We start from the raw sequence: 14,704 nt of genomic DNA, 5'->3' as shown, positions 1-14,704 counted from the left end.
TGGCAGCTCTGTGCATGCGCACATGGGGAACAGGTTCCAGTTGTTCCTCTGCTTCACTGCTGTCTAGCTCCAAAGACCAGCTGAGAACTGCCAGTCGGCCTTGGCCCCACCGCTGTCTCCATGCAGAGCCTCATCAGAGCCGTCCCCAGCCTCCAGGACTGGCCCATGTTCTTCCCCAACCTCCTCACTGGTCTAACTCTGCTGCCAGCTCCGCTGGCTGCTGGCAGGCCACAACACATGTGTGATACATTTTTAAATGTTCAGTTAACTTTTCTTTTTTTAAAAAAATTAACACATAAACAGAACAAAACAACAACATACAGCAGTTCCATATCGGTATGTCTTTACAATTGATGTTTTCCCTTCTATACATTCATATCTTACATTGATGGTCCCCTTGTTATTTATGTATACTATTCCATACTTATTTATACTTGACTGTTTGTATCAGAATATCACTTTACATATGTTGTACATTATATACTTACTATCAGTTTGCTACTATATCTTAACTTATCTTAACTATATCTTATCTTATCATTATATCCTAACATTTCTACTACATCACTCTTTATGTTTCCCTACTTCTTGTTTCTGTCCTCTAACCATTTATACCATTTATTCCATGTTGAATAATATTCCTGTTAGGAATGAAATTCTAACTGTTGGGTTGGCAATATATAAATCATGTAACAATGCTATACCTGTTTCTTTAAAGCATACTATAAAATGTGATTGGCTGCTGTTTTCCTCAATTGGCCATAAGAGGGAGCCAGAATGACTGTTAGTTCTCCCTCGGTTTCATTAGATGCTGGGCTGATCTGATCTGAGTGTCGTGAGCTATTGTAAGTTTTGCAACTGTTAGCAAACTTTGAGTACTGAACTGATTATATGATACTGGACTATGTTATTTGGATTATCCCATAACTGAAAGACATTGATGGCTGACTGTCTTATCCGTGTATGACTTGGACTGTTTGAAGGACTCTGATACCTCTATTTCCACGAAAGAAAAGCCTATTTAAACTGCAGTGTCTCTCTATGCTGGTTTGTGTGTTCTCCAACACAACTCTCACAATGCTTCTCTGAACATACTCGCTCTCCCAATAGGGAGCTTACCTAACAATTCCAATTCCTCCTTTCCTTGTATTTCTTTCGCAGTTGACTATGTTTTATGTTAAATGAATAATAATAATAGCATTTATGACATTGTACATTCGTCTATATATGAAATTGGTTGTTGTTGTTTTAAAAAGAAAGCACTTTGGGACAACCATGACCTGGATAACTGAGAACTCTCTATAGTCATTGTGCTGTTGCTATTGCTAATTCAGACATACATAGTAGACTTTCCTCCTGCAGGCACAAATCCTGAGAGAATAAATCATGTAAGGTGACATTTGAATGATGTCAGCACAGAATGGGACCTATTGAGCACTCATACAGTGAAGGTTTTCAATACTCTTAACATCTGAATGCAAATAACAAAGCAATTTTTTTAAACACCTAAAGACAGGTTATATATAAATCAAAGGTAGGTACATTTTTTCTCTAATTATGGTTCAAGTCATGTAAACATCATGGGAAAAAATGCAGGGTCCACTTCTTCCCCTCTCCCCATATTCTCTTCAATCTTACCTTCTCGCTGTCTTCTTAACATTCTTTTTCTCTTTTTCCAAGGCATAGATACAAGTCAGAAAGAATAAATATTTCTTATCATAGAGGTCAAAACTAATCCGCAAAGATATCTTTGGAAATTCTTATTCTGCAGCAAATATTATTCTAGGTAATTACTCTTTAGTACTTGCTGTATGCTGTAAGCAAACAAAGAACTTAAGATTTTGTGGTTCTATTTACCTCAAAGGTTAAAAAAATGATACAGTTTCCCAGGTTACTACAGTGGTGGCTGTTAGGAATATAATCTAATGGTTGGGTGTGGCGATATATAAATTATGTAACAATGCCTATACCTGTTTCTTTAAAGCATACGTTAAACTGTGATTGGTTGCTGTTTCCTCACTCGGCCATAAGAGGGAGCCAGAATGACTGTTAGCTCTTGTTAGAGCTAGGCTGATCTGATCTGAGTGTTTTTGGAAGCTGGCTGTTAGAAAGTGCTTGTGATCTATGTAAGTTTTACAACTGTTAGCAAAGTAGCGAGTACCAGATTGATTGTAGATTATGGACTATGTTATTTGGATTATCCTTTAACTGAAAGACTTTGGATGACTGAGTGTCCTTATCCATGTATGACTTGGATTGTTTGATGGACTCTGATACCTCTATTTCACGAAAGTAAAAGCCTATTTTAAAACTGCAGTGTCCTCTGCATGCTGGTTTGTGTGTTCTCCAACACAACTCTCACAACGCTTCTCTGAACGTACTCACTCTCCCAACGGGGAGCTTACCTCTAAGAATGGCTAACTTTTTAATGCTTTTTGCATGCATGTGCAAAACCCCAAAATGTGATGCGATGTGCCCACCACACATGCACCCACCCCACCATCCGTGCATGCATGTGCTCCCCCCCCACGCACATGTGCCCTCCCCCCTTTCCCATTTTTTGCTTCTAGGTTGGTGCAGGAGGATTCCAGGCCCAAAAAGGGACATGGGGAGGCACAGGCTGTGCCCCTGCACCCCATTTTGGTTTCCAGATTGGTGCAGGAGGCCGTCTGGCCCAAAACGGGGTTCAGGGGGGCACATGCACATGCACACAAACCTCCAAATGCAATGGAAGTGCCATAGGATCACCATCATGGGGTTACTTAGAATAGAATAAGACAGTGGAAGGGACCTTGGAGGTCTTCTAGTCCAACCTCCTGCTCAGGCAGGAACCCTACGCCACTTCAGACAAATGGTTGTCCAATCTCTTCTTCAAAACTTCCAGTGTTGGAGCATTCACAACTTCTGGAGGCAAGTTGTTCCACTGATTAATTGTTCTAATTGTCAGGAAATTTCTCCTTAGTTCTAGGTTGCTTCTCTCCTCTATCAGTTTCCATCCATCGATTCTTGTCCTGCCTTCAGTGCTTTGGAGAATAGTTTGACTCCCTCTCCTTTGTGGCAGCCCCAAGATATTGGAAACAGAGCTAATTTAGGGCAGTTGAGGATTCCTATTTCATTCAACGCACATGTATTTAATAACACATATATTCCTTTTCATTTGAATTCAATTTATATAGAGAATCACACAGCTATTTTGAAAAAGGGAATGCAATGGTTAGCACAATCTAATTTAAACTCAGAAAAAAAAGAATATTAGAAAGAAACTTAAGCTGGTTCCACCTCGATTCTCTTTGATATAAGAGGAATGGAGGGAGAAACATGATCTGGCTTTCAAAATTCTCTTGAGTATGATATATTAATAATGAAGAGTTCCAGTATCTTGTAAGGAATCTGTTTCTTGGCCTGGCCTATCTCAGAGGGATGACACTGGAAATGTTTGTATTCGTGTAATCAAATCAAATCTTTATTATGTCAATGACCAGCATAAGGAAGGCGGGTCACAGGAAATTAAAAAGCATAAAATATACCACAGAGTAAATTGCATATAAAAACCTAAAAAGTATAAAACAAAAATCTAAAAAGAGTCTAAAGGAGCAGTAGATGGACATAGGGGAATATGGCAAACGAAATCTATCTTCATACAGAGCACAGTATAATGACAAAGCAGGTGCTCATTACCAATACATGAGAATATTGGAGCTCAGGATGAACTTTTTCGGTTTTTGGTGCCCTCTGAGCATGGTTTGCTGCTCATTAAAACTGTTGGCGACACAGGTCATCTTCCGGAGGGATTTTAAATATAGCACAAAACTGGGCAACATTGTATGTTGTAGTGGGGTGGGTATCTGAGAAGGAGACGAACTGGCCTGTGCCAGAGTAAAGGCCCTATATTAGTGTTTCTCAACCTTGGCAACTTGAAGATGTCTGGACTTCAACTCCCAGAATTCCCCAGCCAGCGAATGCTGGCTGGGGAATTCTGGGAGTTGAAGTCCGGACATCTTCAAGTTGCAAGGTTGAGAAACACTGCCCTATATGGAGTCCTTGCTGTTCTCTAAACTTTGTTGTTTCTTGCAGATGTTCCATTACAGAACCACAGTGACACAGTGGTTAGAATGCAGTACTGCAGGCTGTTTCTGCTGACTGCCGGCTGACTGCAATTTAGGCAGTTCGAATCTCACCAGGCTCAAGTTTGACTCAGCCTTCCATCCTTCCGAGGTGGGTAAAATGAGGACCCAGATTGTTGAGGGCAAGATGCTGACTGTAAACTGCTTAAAGAGGGCTATAAAAGCACTGTGAAGCAGTATATAAGTCTATGTGCTGTTATTCAATTAGGTAGCATCATCAATGCTAGAAAGGAATGGGGTTTGATCTCTGTTTATGCGTAAGTGACTTGCCCTGACAATATTGGTGTTGCAATGTTTTCCAGAGCTGTGGTGGCACAGTGGTCATAATGCAGTATTGCAGGCTAATTCTGCTGATGACTGATTGTCAGCAGTTCGTTCTCACTGGCTGTGGTATATTTTATGTTTTTTAAAAAATTTCCTGTACTTCGCCTTCCTTATGCTGATCTTTGACCATAATAAAGATTTGATTTGATTTACATGAATACAAATATCTCTAGTGTCATTCCCTCTGAGATAGGCCATCCCAAGGTGGACTCAGCCTTCCATCCTTCCGGGGTGGGTAAAATGAGGACCCAAATTCTTGGGAAAAATTTGCTGACTCTGTAAACTGCTTAAAGAGGGCTGTAAAGCTTGTAAAGTAGTATATACAATATGTCTAAGTACTTGGTAATTCCTTGATTAGACTGTTGTTTGCTGTTTGTTTGTCTGAGTTGGTAGCAACCACCAAGCTCAGAGAGTACCAAGGACCTCACTGTTCAATTCTGAGCTACAAATACCCTTTTGCAATGAACAGTCTTTAGCGCTGAGGCCATCAGGCTAATGCACTAATCTTCATTAGAACTTGTGACAATGTAGATCTGCCTCCTACTGAAAACACTTGATATTTGTAACTAGGAGTCATGTCTACTGACGTGTGTTCAATTAAGAGTTTGCTAGCTTTCCTGCAAATCTGTGGTTGTTGTAAGGCTGCCCTGTTTTATCAGATCTGAGAGGCTGTCACCTCATTTGTTTTTTAATCTTTTTTTTAAGTAAGACTAAAATGCCTGTGGAACTTTACATTTTTGAACAAATACAGACATGGGAATATATATGCACTAACACTAAGATGAAAACTCTTTCAATACACTATGAAGAAGGATGTTGGATTTCTGAGGCTTTCTTTTAAGAACAATTTTAACACTTTGACCCTCCTTCAAGAACTATTAGTTTTTCCTTAAGTGCTTGGGGAAAAAAAGATTTTAAAGACTCAATGAGAGGGAAGACAACAACAAAAACCATGTACTCATGAATTCTTTAAGCTTCATTGCGCCACAGCTACGCAATACTATCATGTTGATGGAACTTGGAAGCTTGAGAATGGAAAAAGATTAGGATATACACACTGGTGGTGTGATTCAATTTTTTACTACCGGTTCTGTGGGTGTGGCTTGGTGGGTGTGGCATGGCTTGGTGGGTGTGGGTGGGTGGGCGTGGCAGGGGAAGGATACTGCAAAATCCCCATTCCCTCCTCACTCCTGGGGGAAGGTTATTGCAAAATCCCCATTCCCACCCCACCCCACTAACCTGCTTTCCAGCTCTGTTCTCCTGTTCAGGGCAACAAAAGAAGATCAGCTGGGAGGCAGCAGGGGCGGGGCCAGCCTATTTGCCAGTTCTCTGAACTACTCAAAATTTTCACTACCAGTTCTCCAGAACCTGTCAGAATTGGCTGAATACCACCTCTGATATACACCTACACACTTACCTTATGTTTCTGAAATCCTAAAACAATTCTAAGCAACCTGTTAACTAGTTTAGCCCACTTTGTGTGAGGCGACTCCTAAACTGTGTTGGAGATTTTTCTGGCTTCATCCTGAGAGGTAAACACACTGGAATCTAAATCTTTGCACCTACTCCGGAGAGCCCAAGCATTGCATCTCTTATTCCTCTTCTTCATTGTGTGTGGTTTGTGTGTCTGTGCTCAAATGATTTTTGCCACTACAGGAGTGGTGGGTTTCAAAAATCGTTTGAACCTACTCTGTGGGTGTGGCCTCCTTTGTGGGAGTGGCTTGCCACCCATGTGACCAGATGGGAGTGGCTTGCCGCTCATGTGACCAGATATGAAGATGCCGACGACACTTGTCAGAACCATCTTAAAGTACCTCACACACAGCACTGGCATGCATAGAATATGATGTAAACTTGTTTTTTAAAAGGCATCTTTGGTTTGCATTAAAACAACTTCAACACACGCAATGTTCTGATTGCACCACAAATGCAGTAGTCATCCTTACCTTTCACAGAGGCACTGAGTTTTATAAATATGAGCATGATAGTGTAGAATAATCATATCCAAGGACCAGTGGTGGGTTTCAAAAAAATTTGGAACCTCTTCTGTAGGTGTGGCCTGCTTTCCGGGTCCACTGGTGGAACCTCTTATAACTGGTTCGGTAGATTTGACAAACCGATTCTACCGAATAGGTACAAACTGGTAGGAACCCACCTCTGCACTACAGCATATAGGTACTTCTCGAATGAGAGTCATTCATCTAGTGATCATTCCCAGTTCACAACCCCACTGAAAAAGTGACTTCTGACCCTTTCTCACACTTTGGGACAGTTGCCGCATCCCTGTGGTCACAAAGTCAAAAATACAGACTCTTGGCAACTGGGATGATGATTGCAGTGTTCCCAGGGTCACATGACCCCCATGTGATCCTCTTTTTATGACCTTCTGACCTTCTGACAAGCAAAGTCAGAGTCAAAGTTTTATGACCTTATGACCTTCTGACAAGCAAAGTCAAGGGGGAAGCCAGAGTCACTCAACAACTGGGTTACTAACTTAACCATTGCAGTGATTCACTTAACAATTGTAGCAAGAAAGGTGGCAAAATGAGGCAAAACTCACTTAACAATTGCCTTGCTTAGCAATAAAAATATTGGGCTCAATAAGTTGAGGACTATCTGTAGCTGTTTGACCGTTGTTGTAACTAATCCTTGCTTAATTTAGATAACCTCCCAGAAATAAGGAGGAAATGTTTATCCCAAGCAGGGCCCAGCAATGCTAGAATCCCACTCTCCATTCCCACAAATAAATACACACACACCGTTGTGCCAGTCACATTTCCTGTGCACCAAAGTTACATTTAAAAATAGTTTTAAAAACAGCCCTCAAATGTCAGCCATCTACCATATCAAGAATGCTTTAAGTCCACAGAGGATTCATGCATTTTCTTGGAAAATAGAAATGGTGGGGTTTGCAGCATTGTACAGGTAATCTTTGACATACAACCCTTTGTTAAGCAACTGTTTGAAGTTACAATAGAACTAAAAAGTGACTTATAATCCAGAAGTGGTATTCAACGGGTTCTTTTTTTTCTCCATTTTTTTATTTTTTTAAATAATAAACAAACAAAATCATCCTCCATTACAAATTATAGAAAGTGTGTCAATTGGTTACAAAGAGTTTTCGTGCATCCCTTCCACAGTCATCACCTCTGATTCATATCAAACTATTTTACATCACATATATTTATATATATTGTTATCATTCATACCTCATCCTTCATATGACTATAGTTGTTTTAATGTCCCTTTATAACAAACATTCCAAAATTTAAAACAAAACCACATAGTGGCATTCTCTTATCTATTTTCAATATCATCCAATCACATTGTTCCTTTATAACACATTCAAAATAAAAAAAAATAATTATATTTAATAACAAAAATTTTAAACCTTTCTTAATCATTGTTTACAATTTATACCCAATCTCCCTTTTATCCTGTCAATGAAAATTATTACATTGTTATTATTATCAGTCATTTATTTAACCATAGTTTGACTAAATTAAACTTACTTTTCCCCTTTTTTCACCATTTGAAATTTTTAACAAATTTCCTCTTATCAAACCAGTACATGTACGTACACACACACACACACACACACACAAACACAAACACACACAAACATACATACATACATACATACATACATACATACACACACACACACACACACACACACATTGTTATCCTTATCAATTATTTATCTAACTTTATCCATTAACACTACATTTTTAGTCAAAGTAAAAAATACATATAGGCAGAAAGTCAGAGTTGGTATACCAAATTCAGGCATTTCTCCCCAAAATATCTTGCAAAATATCTTAATGAAGACTCAATCATTCAGGTCAAAAGTATCTAAAAGCTTGAATCATGGCAACGTGACCAAAATTTGTTAATCTGAGAGATTTTGTTCAAAGGTGTATTCAACAGATTCTCACCAGTTCTGGAGAACAGGTAGCAGAAATATTGAGTAGTTCGGAGAACCGGTAAATACCACCTCTGACTGAACCTGCCCCCATTTATTCTCTGCCTCCTGAGTCCCAGCTGATCTGGAGGAAATTGAGATTTTGCCAGGTGTGCCCTTACTAAGGCTTTTTTTTATTATTAAAGTTTTTTAATTTTTAATTTAAAACAAATACAACATCCTTCTTTACATGCTATAGAAAGTGTATCAGTTGGTTACAAATAGACTTTTGCGCATCTCTTCCACAGTCAAGAAACATGGTTCATGTTAACTCGAGCATTTTAACTCAAATATTCATACATGTCACCATCCTCATACATCCATTTCATTTGACTATAATTATTATTAAAAATAATAATAATAATAATAATAATGATAATAATTTTGTTTCTTAACAATACATGCCCACACCAGTGGGAAAAGAAAAAATCGAAGAAAAAGAAAGAAAGAAAAAGAAAAGAAAAAAAGAAAAGAAAAACAAAAAAGACAAAAAGAACAAAACAAAAAAACAAAAGAAAAACAAAAAAAAAGGTAACACAGGTATATATCATAAAAAAAAGTATATCAGCTGGTTACAAGATGTTTTGGTGCATCTCTTCCATTAATTCATATTATAATTAATTCATATCATAATTCATATTAATTCAAATATCTTAATTCAAATGTTTACCATATTGACATCATTATACCTCCACTTTTAGTTGACTACAGTTATTTAAACATCCTTCAACCTTAACTATGCCAAAGAATTAGTCCATAACCACATGCTGACATCTCATTTACTTGTTTGTAAAATCCTCTATTAACATCAAATCCTCATATCCTGTTTTAGCTGAACATCCATAATATTTAATACCAAAAATTCCATCTTCCATGCAATGTAGTTTATTATCATTCTCCCTTCTTTATGTAATTATATTGTATATCGTAACATTTTCCCCATATTAGTTAACATTTAACTGTATATATTTTATTTTTTAATAGTAACAATTATTTTAATTAATAACCTTTGTATATGGTCCAAAAATATTTCCAACCTTCCCTTCTCATATCCAATTATTATTTATCATATCAACTCCACATTATATACATTACTATCAATATCAATTATTATTCAGCTATATCTATTACAAATAAGAGTAATTAGATTTAGCTAATTTCAAATTGTATTCTTCCATCTATCAGCCTATGTCTCTCCAATAACAAAACCTTCTTAATCCTATTGCCATTCGTAGAATAGATTTACCAAATGTTTTTATAAGCAAGTCCAAACAGGGATATCTTCGCACCTTTTTACTCAGGATGCCTCTGATGAAATAATAACGTTGTCCCAGGCTTGTTAAACTTTTCAATTTGTCTTTGATTCTCAAGGGTGGAATTAAAGATTCTGCAAATGATGTTTCATAAAGTGTAGATTCTTTAATGCTTCTCATTCCTCCTGCGCTCTGTCTTTTAAAATAAATCTTCTGTATGGCTGCATCTCTTTCTCCCTCCGCAATAACCCAGATGCCCTGCGTGTCAGCAAGTTGAGAGGCTTCATTTCTCACATTCTTCATTTGTATTTCAGGAACATTCAAACATTCAACGTTCTCACTTTTTTCTTCATATTTTAATATCAAATGGTCCAATTTTTTTTTCAAATCTTTCATATGAGTCAAACAGCTTTTGAAATGCAAAGAAAAACATTTGAAACGAACTTTCTGGAGTATGTATCAACGCCATGTTGTGATGCAGTCTAAAATATTTGCAAGTAAAAACACGCTAGGAGCTGTGCGATCTTGTCTGATCTTAGACCAACACAGCAAGGCAATAAAAGTGTCAGATCGTAAAAAGCCAATTTATAGTAAGATAGTTAACAGCCCACTTAAAAAGAATCAGAGAGAATGTTGAAGTAGATCTTTAAAAACATTTAAGAGATAGGGTAACCACCGGCCATAAATCCATTAAAGAAAAACCAATTCGCCGCTAGATTCTTCTGTTCTTTGGTTTCAATTAGCTTAGATTTTAGTGCGGACCGTTTCTCTTTGAGTAATAAAATCAGCTTACCAGTTGAAATCACTTCTACCATTCTTAGGGGCAACCTGCAGTTTCGGTTAGCATACAGCTAATCCAGAAGGAGGTGGCAAAAGGGGTTGAATTCCAAGCCCCCCCCCCCGAGACCTGCGAATGTCTCTGAGGTCACTGGATCTCCCCAAACCTTCACTGTCTCTTCGGGACAGCTAGGATCGAAAACGACCCATCCAAATTCCTTCGGAATAGGGGAATTTCAGGAGTAGCCTGAAACTCCGTCTTCTCACTGCTAAGCCCTGCCTTCTTCTCAGGAAATTGAGATTTTGCAGTAACCTTCCCCTGGAGTGTGGTTGGAATGGAGATTTTACAGTATCCTTCCCCTGCCACGCCCACCAAGCCATGCCACACCCACCAAGCCACACCCACAAAACCGGTAGTAAAATTTTTTTAATCCCACCACTTTTTATGATAAGTCCTTGCACTTATGACTACCGAAGCAACTCTACAGTCAAAACCTGGGTGCTTGGCAACTGCTTATTATGTTCATTACAGTTGCAGCATTCCTGAGTTATATGTTCCCAATTTGTGACTTCCCCAGCCCACTTCCAAACACAAAGTCAATTGAGAAAGTCAGATTTGCTTAATCACTGCATGATTTATTTAACAACTGCACTGATTTGCTCAACAACAACAAAAGGTCATAAAATGGGGTGCAATTCACTGAACAAATGTGGCAAGAAAGGTGGTAAAATGGACCAAAATGCAATTAACCAACTGCCTTGTTTATCCACAGAAATTCTTTGGTTGTAAGACAAGGACACAACAAATAAGTTGTAAGTCAAGGACGCAAGAGCAACTGCAAGAGAGATCGAGGAATCCTAGCAGACAACCACTTAAATATGAGCCAGCAGTTGCTGCAGCCTCCAAAAAAACCAATGTGATCCTGTGTAGCTAATGTGTAGGGCATATCAACAGAGGGATAGAATCAAGATCACCTGAAGTGTTAATACCACTTTATAATGCCTTGGGAAAAGGCCACACTTGGAATACTGCATCCAGTTTTGGTTGCCACAATATAGAAAAGATGTGGAGACTCTAGAAAGAGTGCAGAGAAGAGCAACAAAGATGATTATATGAAGAATAGTTACTGGAATTGGGTATGTCTAGTTCAGTGGTGGGTTTCAAAAATTTTCTAGAACCTCTTCTGTAGGTGTTGCCTGCTTTGTGGGAGTGGCTTGCTGGCCATGTGACTGGGTGGGAATGGCTTGTGGCCATGTGTCTGGGTGGGAGTGGCTTGCAAGCCATGTGTCTGGGTGGGCATGGCCAACTTGTAAAATATGGTGAAACTCACTTAACAATGCTATTGCTTAGCAACCAAAATGTTGGCTCAGAAACTCTGGCATTTGAAGCATGCAAGTCTTAAAGCTGTCAAGTTACAAGATCCTTGCACCCCTAACCCTTTAGAAAAAAAACCCAGGGGTGTTCAAACTTGACAGCTTTAAGACCTGTGGACTTCAACGCCCAGAATTCCTCCTCTCGCTCTTCATCTTGATGATGTGCGGATGGGCAGGGGGAGGGAGCTGGAACCAGTTCTAAACGGCACTGTAGGTTTGTGGAACCTCTTCTATAGAAAAGGTTAGAACTGGCAGGAACCCACCCCTAGTCTAGTTTAACAAAAGAAGGACTAGGGGTGACATGATAGCAGTGTTCCAATATCTTAGGAATTGCCACAAAGAAGAGATTAACCTATTATCCAAAGCACCAGAAGGCAGGACAGAAAGCAACGAAAAGGAATAAAGAATGAGGGGAATCCAGAGGCAGGGCCAGACTGGGTATCCTTTGGCCTTTTACCAGGCGCAGTGGTTAGAAACGCAGTCCTGCAGGTTACTTCTGCTGATCACCGGCTGCCAACAGTTTGGCAAATCGAATCTTACCAGGCTCAAGGTTGACTCAGCCTTCCATCCTTCTGAGGTTGGTAAAATGAGGACCCAAATTGTTGGGGTCAGTAGGCTGACTCTGTAAACTGCTTAGAGAGGGCTGTAAAGGACTGTGAAGCTGTATATAAGTCTAAGGGCTATTGCTACTAAGTCATTGGTTGCAATTGCTTCTATTCTCCGTGGCAGCCGTGAAAGCTATTTTGCAGTCAGGAAAAAAAATATTCCATTGATACCATCAGTAGGTTCCTCCAGGAAAGCTCATTTTTGTTGGGTCACAGTAGAATCATAACGAAAACACCCTTAGCTGTTTTCAGCTGAAAATGTGTCAACGACAAAAACTCCTAATCCATATACAAGCCTTCCTGATTACAGGATGTTGGATTCAAGCCCAATGTTCTTTGGGACTTAATGTGAGTCCATCCTTGTCTGTTGTGCCTGTGTGTGGTGTGTGTGATACTCCTCTTATGAGAGTGAGGGCTTTTTACTTCTGCTCCCTCTTTTTCACTCTGCGGTACCCTGATACGCGGCTCAGGAATTAATCACCTGGGGAAAATGTGCTTTAACTGCATTATGTATCTGACTTAGCCTCTGCCTCTTTCACAGTCGGAATTCCATAAACCAATTTAGTCACAATGTTTACAGGTTTCACATGCAAGTCATCTGGCCAGCAGCCTATTCTTCCCAAATCCAAAGCAAAACTAAGCTCATTAAACTCAATCCGATTTGCCAAGTGTCCGTTACTTCAGGGACTTCAGGGTGAGAAATCCAATAGAAAAAAGAAGGTTGGAGCTCAGGAGGGAAATCTTAGAAAACAGGGAAACCAGCTCCAACTTCATATCAACTGAGCATATTGAGAACATTGAATAATAGAGCTGGAAGGGACCTTGGAGGTCTTCTAGTCCAACCCTCTGCTCAAGTAGGACACCCCATTCCATTTCAGACAAATAGATGTCCAGTCTCTTTTTGAAAGCCTCCAGCAATGGAGCAACCACAATTTCTTAAATTCCATTGGTTGATTGCCCTCACTGTTAGGATTTTTTTCCTTAGTTTTAGGTTGCTTTCCTCCTTGGTTATTTTCTCTCCCTTGTTTCTTGTCTTGCCTTTTGATGCTTTGGGAAATAGTTTGATCCCCTTGTCTTTTTGTTTAAGCAGGTCTTTTGGAAAGATGTTTTTACTCTTTCTTTAATAAATCTTGCCTTTACCATACCAAGAAAGGAGCAGTTGGACATGGGACTGTATAGCACTAAACTTCAGGACTGAATATATATGGGGTTTTTTTTTTCCAATGGCCACCAGTTGTATCCACAGAGCAGAGTTAAAAGTAAAAGTCTAGAAAAGTGTTTCTCAGCCTTGGAAACTTTAAGACATGTGGCTTTCAAGTCTTAGATTTCCCCAGGTTGGCTGGGGAATTCTGGAGATTGAAGCCTACATATCTTAAAGTTGCCAAGGTTGAGAAACACGGCTCTAAGGCAGAGAGCAAAATAACATGCAATTTATTTCTATTCTATTGTAGAAAGGCAGCCCCCGCTCTTCTCCTAGAAGAAATATTTTGAGAAATATAAAAGGCAGAATATTATATTTTCCAAAGGGAGAAATGGAAAAACATGTTTTTAAAAAAGCAACCCCTACTCTACTCTACTCTACTCTACTCTACTCCACTCCACTCCACTCCACTCCACTCCATTTTACATTTTACTTTACTTTTTACTTTACTTTACTTTATTGTCATTGTACCAGTGGTGGGATTCAAATAATTTAACAACCGGTTCTCTGCTCTAATGACGAGCTGAGTAGGTGGGGCTCGGTGGTCATGTGACTGGGTGGGCATGGCCAACTCAGTGTCACTCATGTCAATGGCCACTTTGCCTTAGCTGTTACAGTGTAAGAAGGGTTAACTGGAGAGGCAGTTTCTGAAAGCAGGGCAATAAAAATTAGGCTAGAAACAGCACCAGAATGTTTCTTTCCTGCCTTCCTTACAGGATTAACCCTGTAAAGTGGGGGAAAAAACCATAATGCGATTTCTTCCAACAACCAGTTCTCCAAACTGCTTAGAAAGTTAACAACTGGTTCTCCCGAATAGATGCAAACTGGCTGAATCCTACCACTGCATTGTATGTATATACACAGTATACACATACAATGAAATTCACGTAACACCCAGAGACCAGGCCCAACACACATAACAATCTCCAAACACACCCCCATGCACCTCAAAAAATTCCCTGCCCATAAACCACCCAAACATCCACACAACAGACCAAGTACTGTTGTCCAATAGCTCACTGATGGTGGTCCTTTAGTTCATTGTTGAGTGCAATTATAGATAAAAACTATTCCGAAGATGT

Source organism: Thamnophis elegans, chromosome 3 (genome assembly GCF_009769535.1).
Source record: "Thamnophis elegans isolate rThaEle1 chromosome 3, rThaEle1.pri, whole genome shotgun sequence".
Taxonomy (NCBI): Eukaryota; Metazoa; Chordata; class Lepidosauria; order Squamata; family Colubridae; genus Thamnophis; species Thamnophis elegans.
This window is presented reverse-complemented; position numbering follows the sequence as displayed.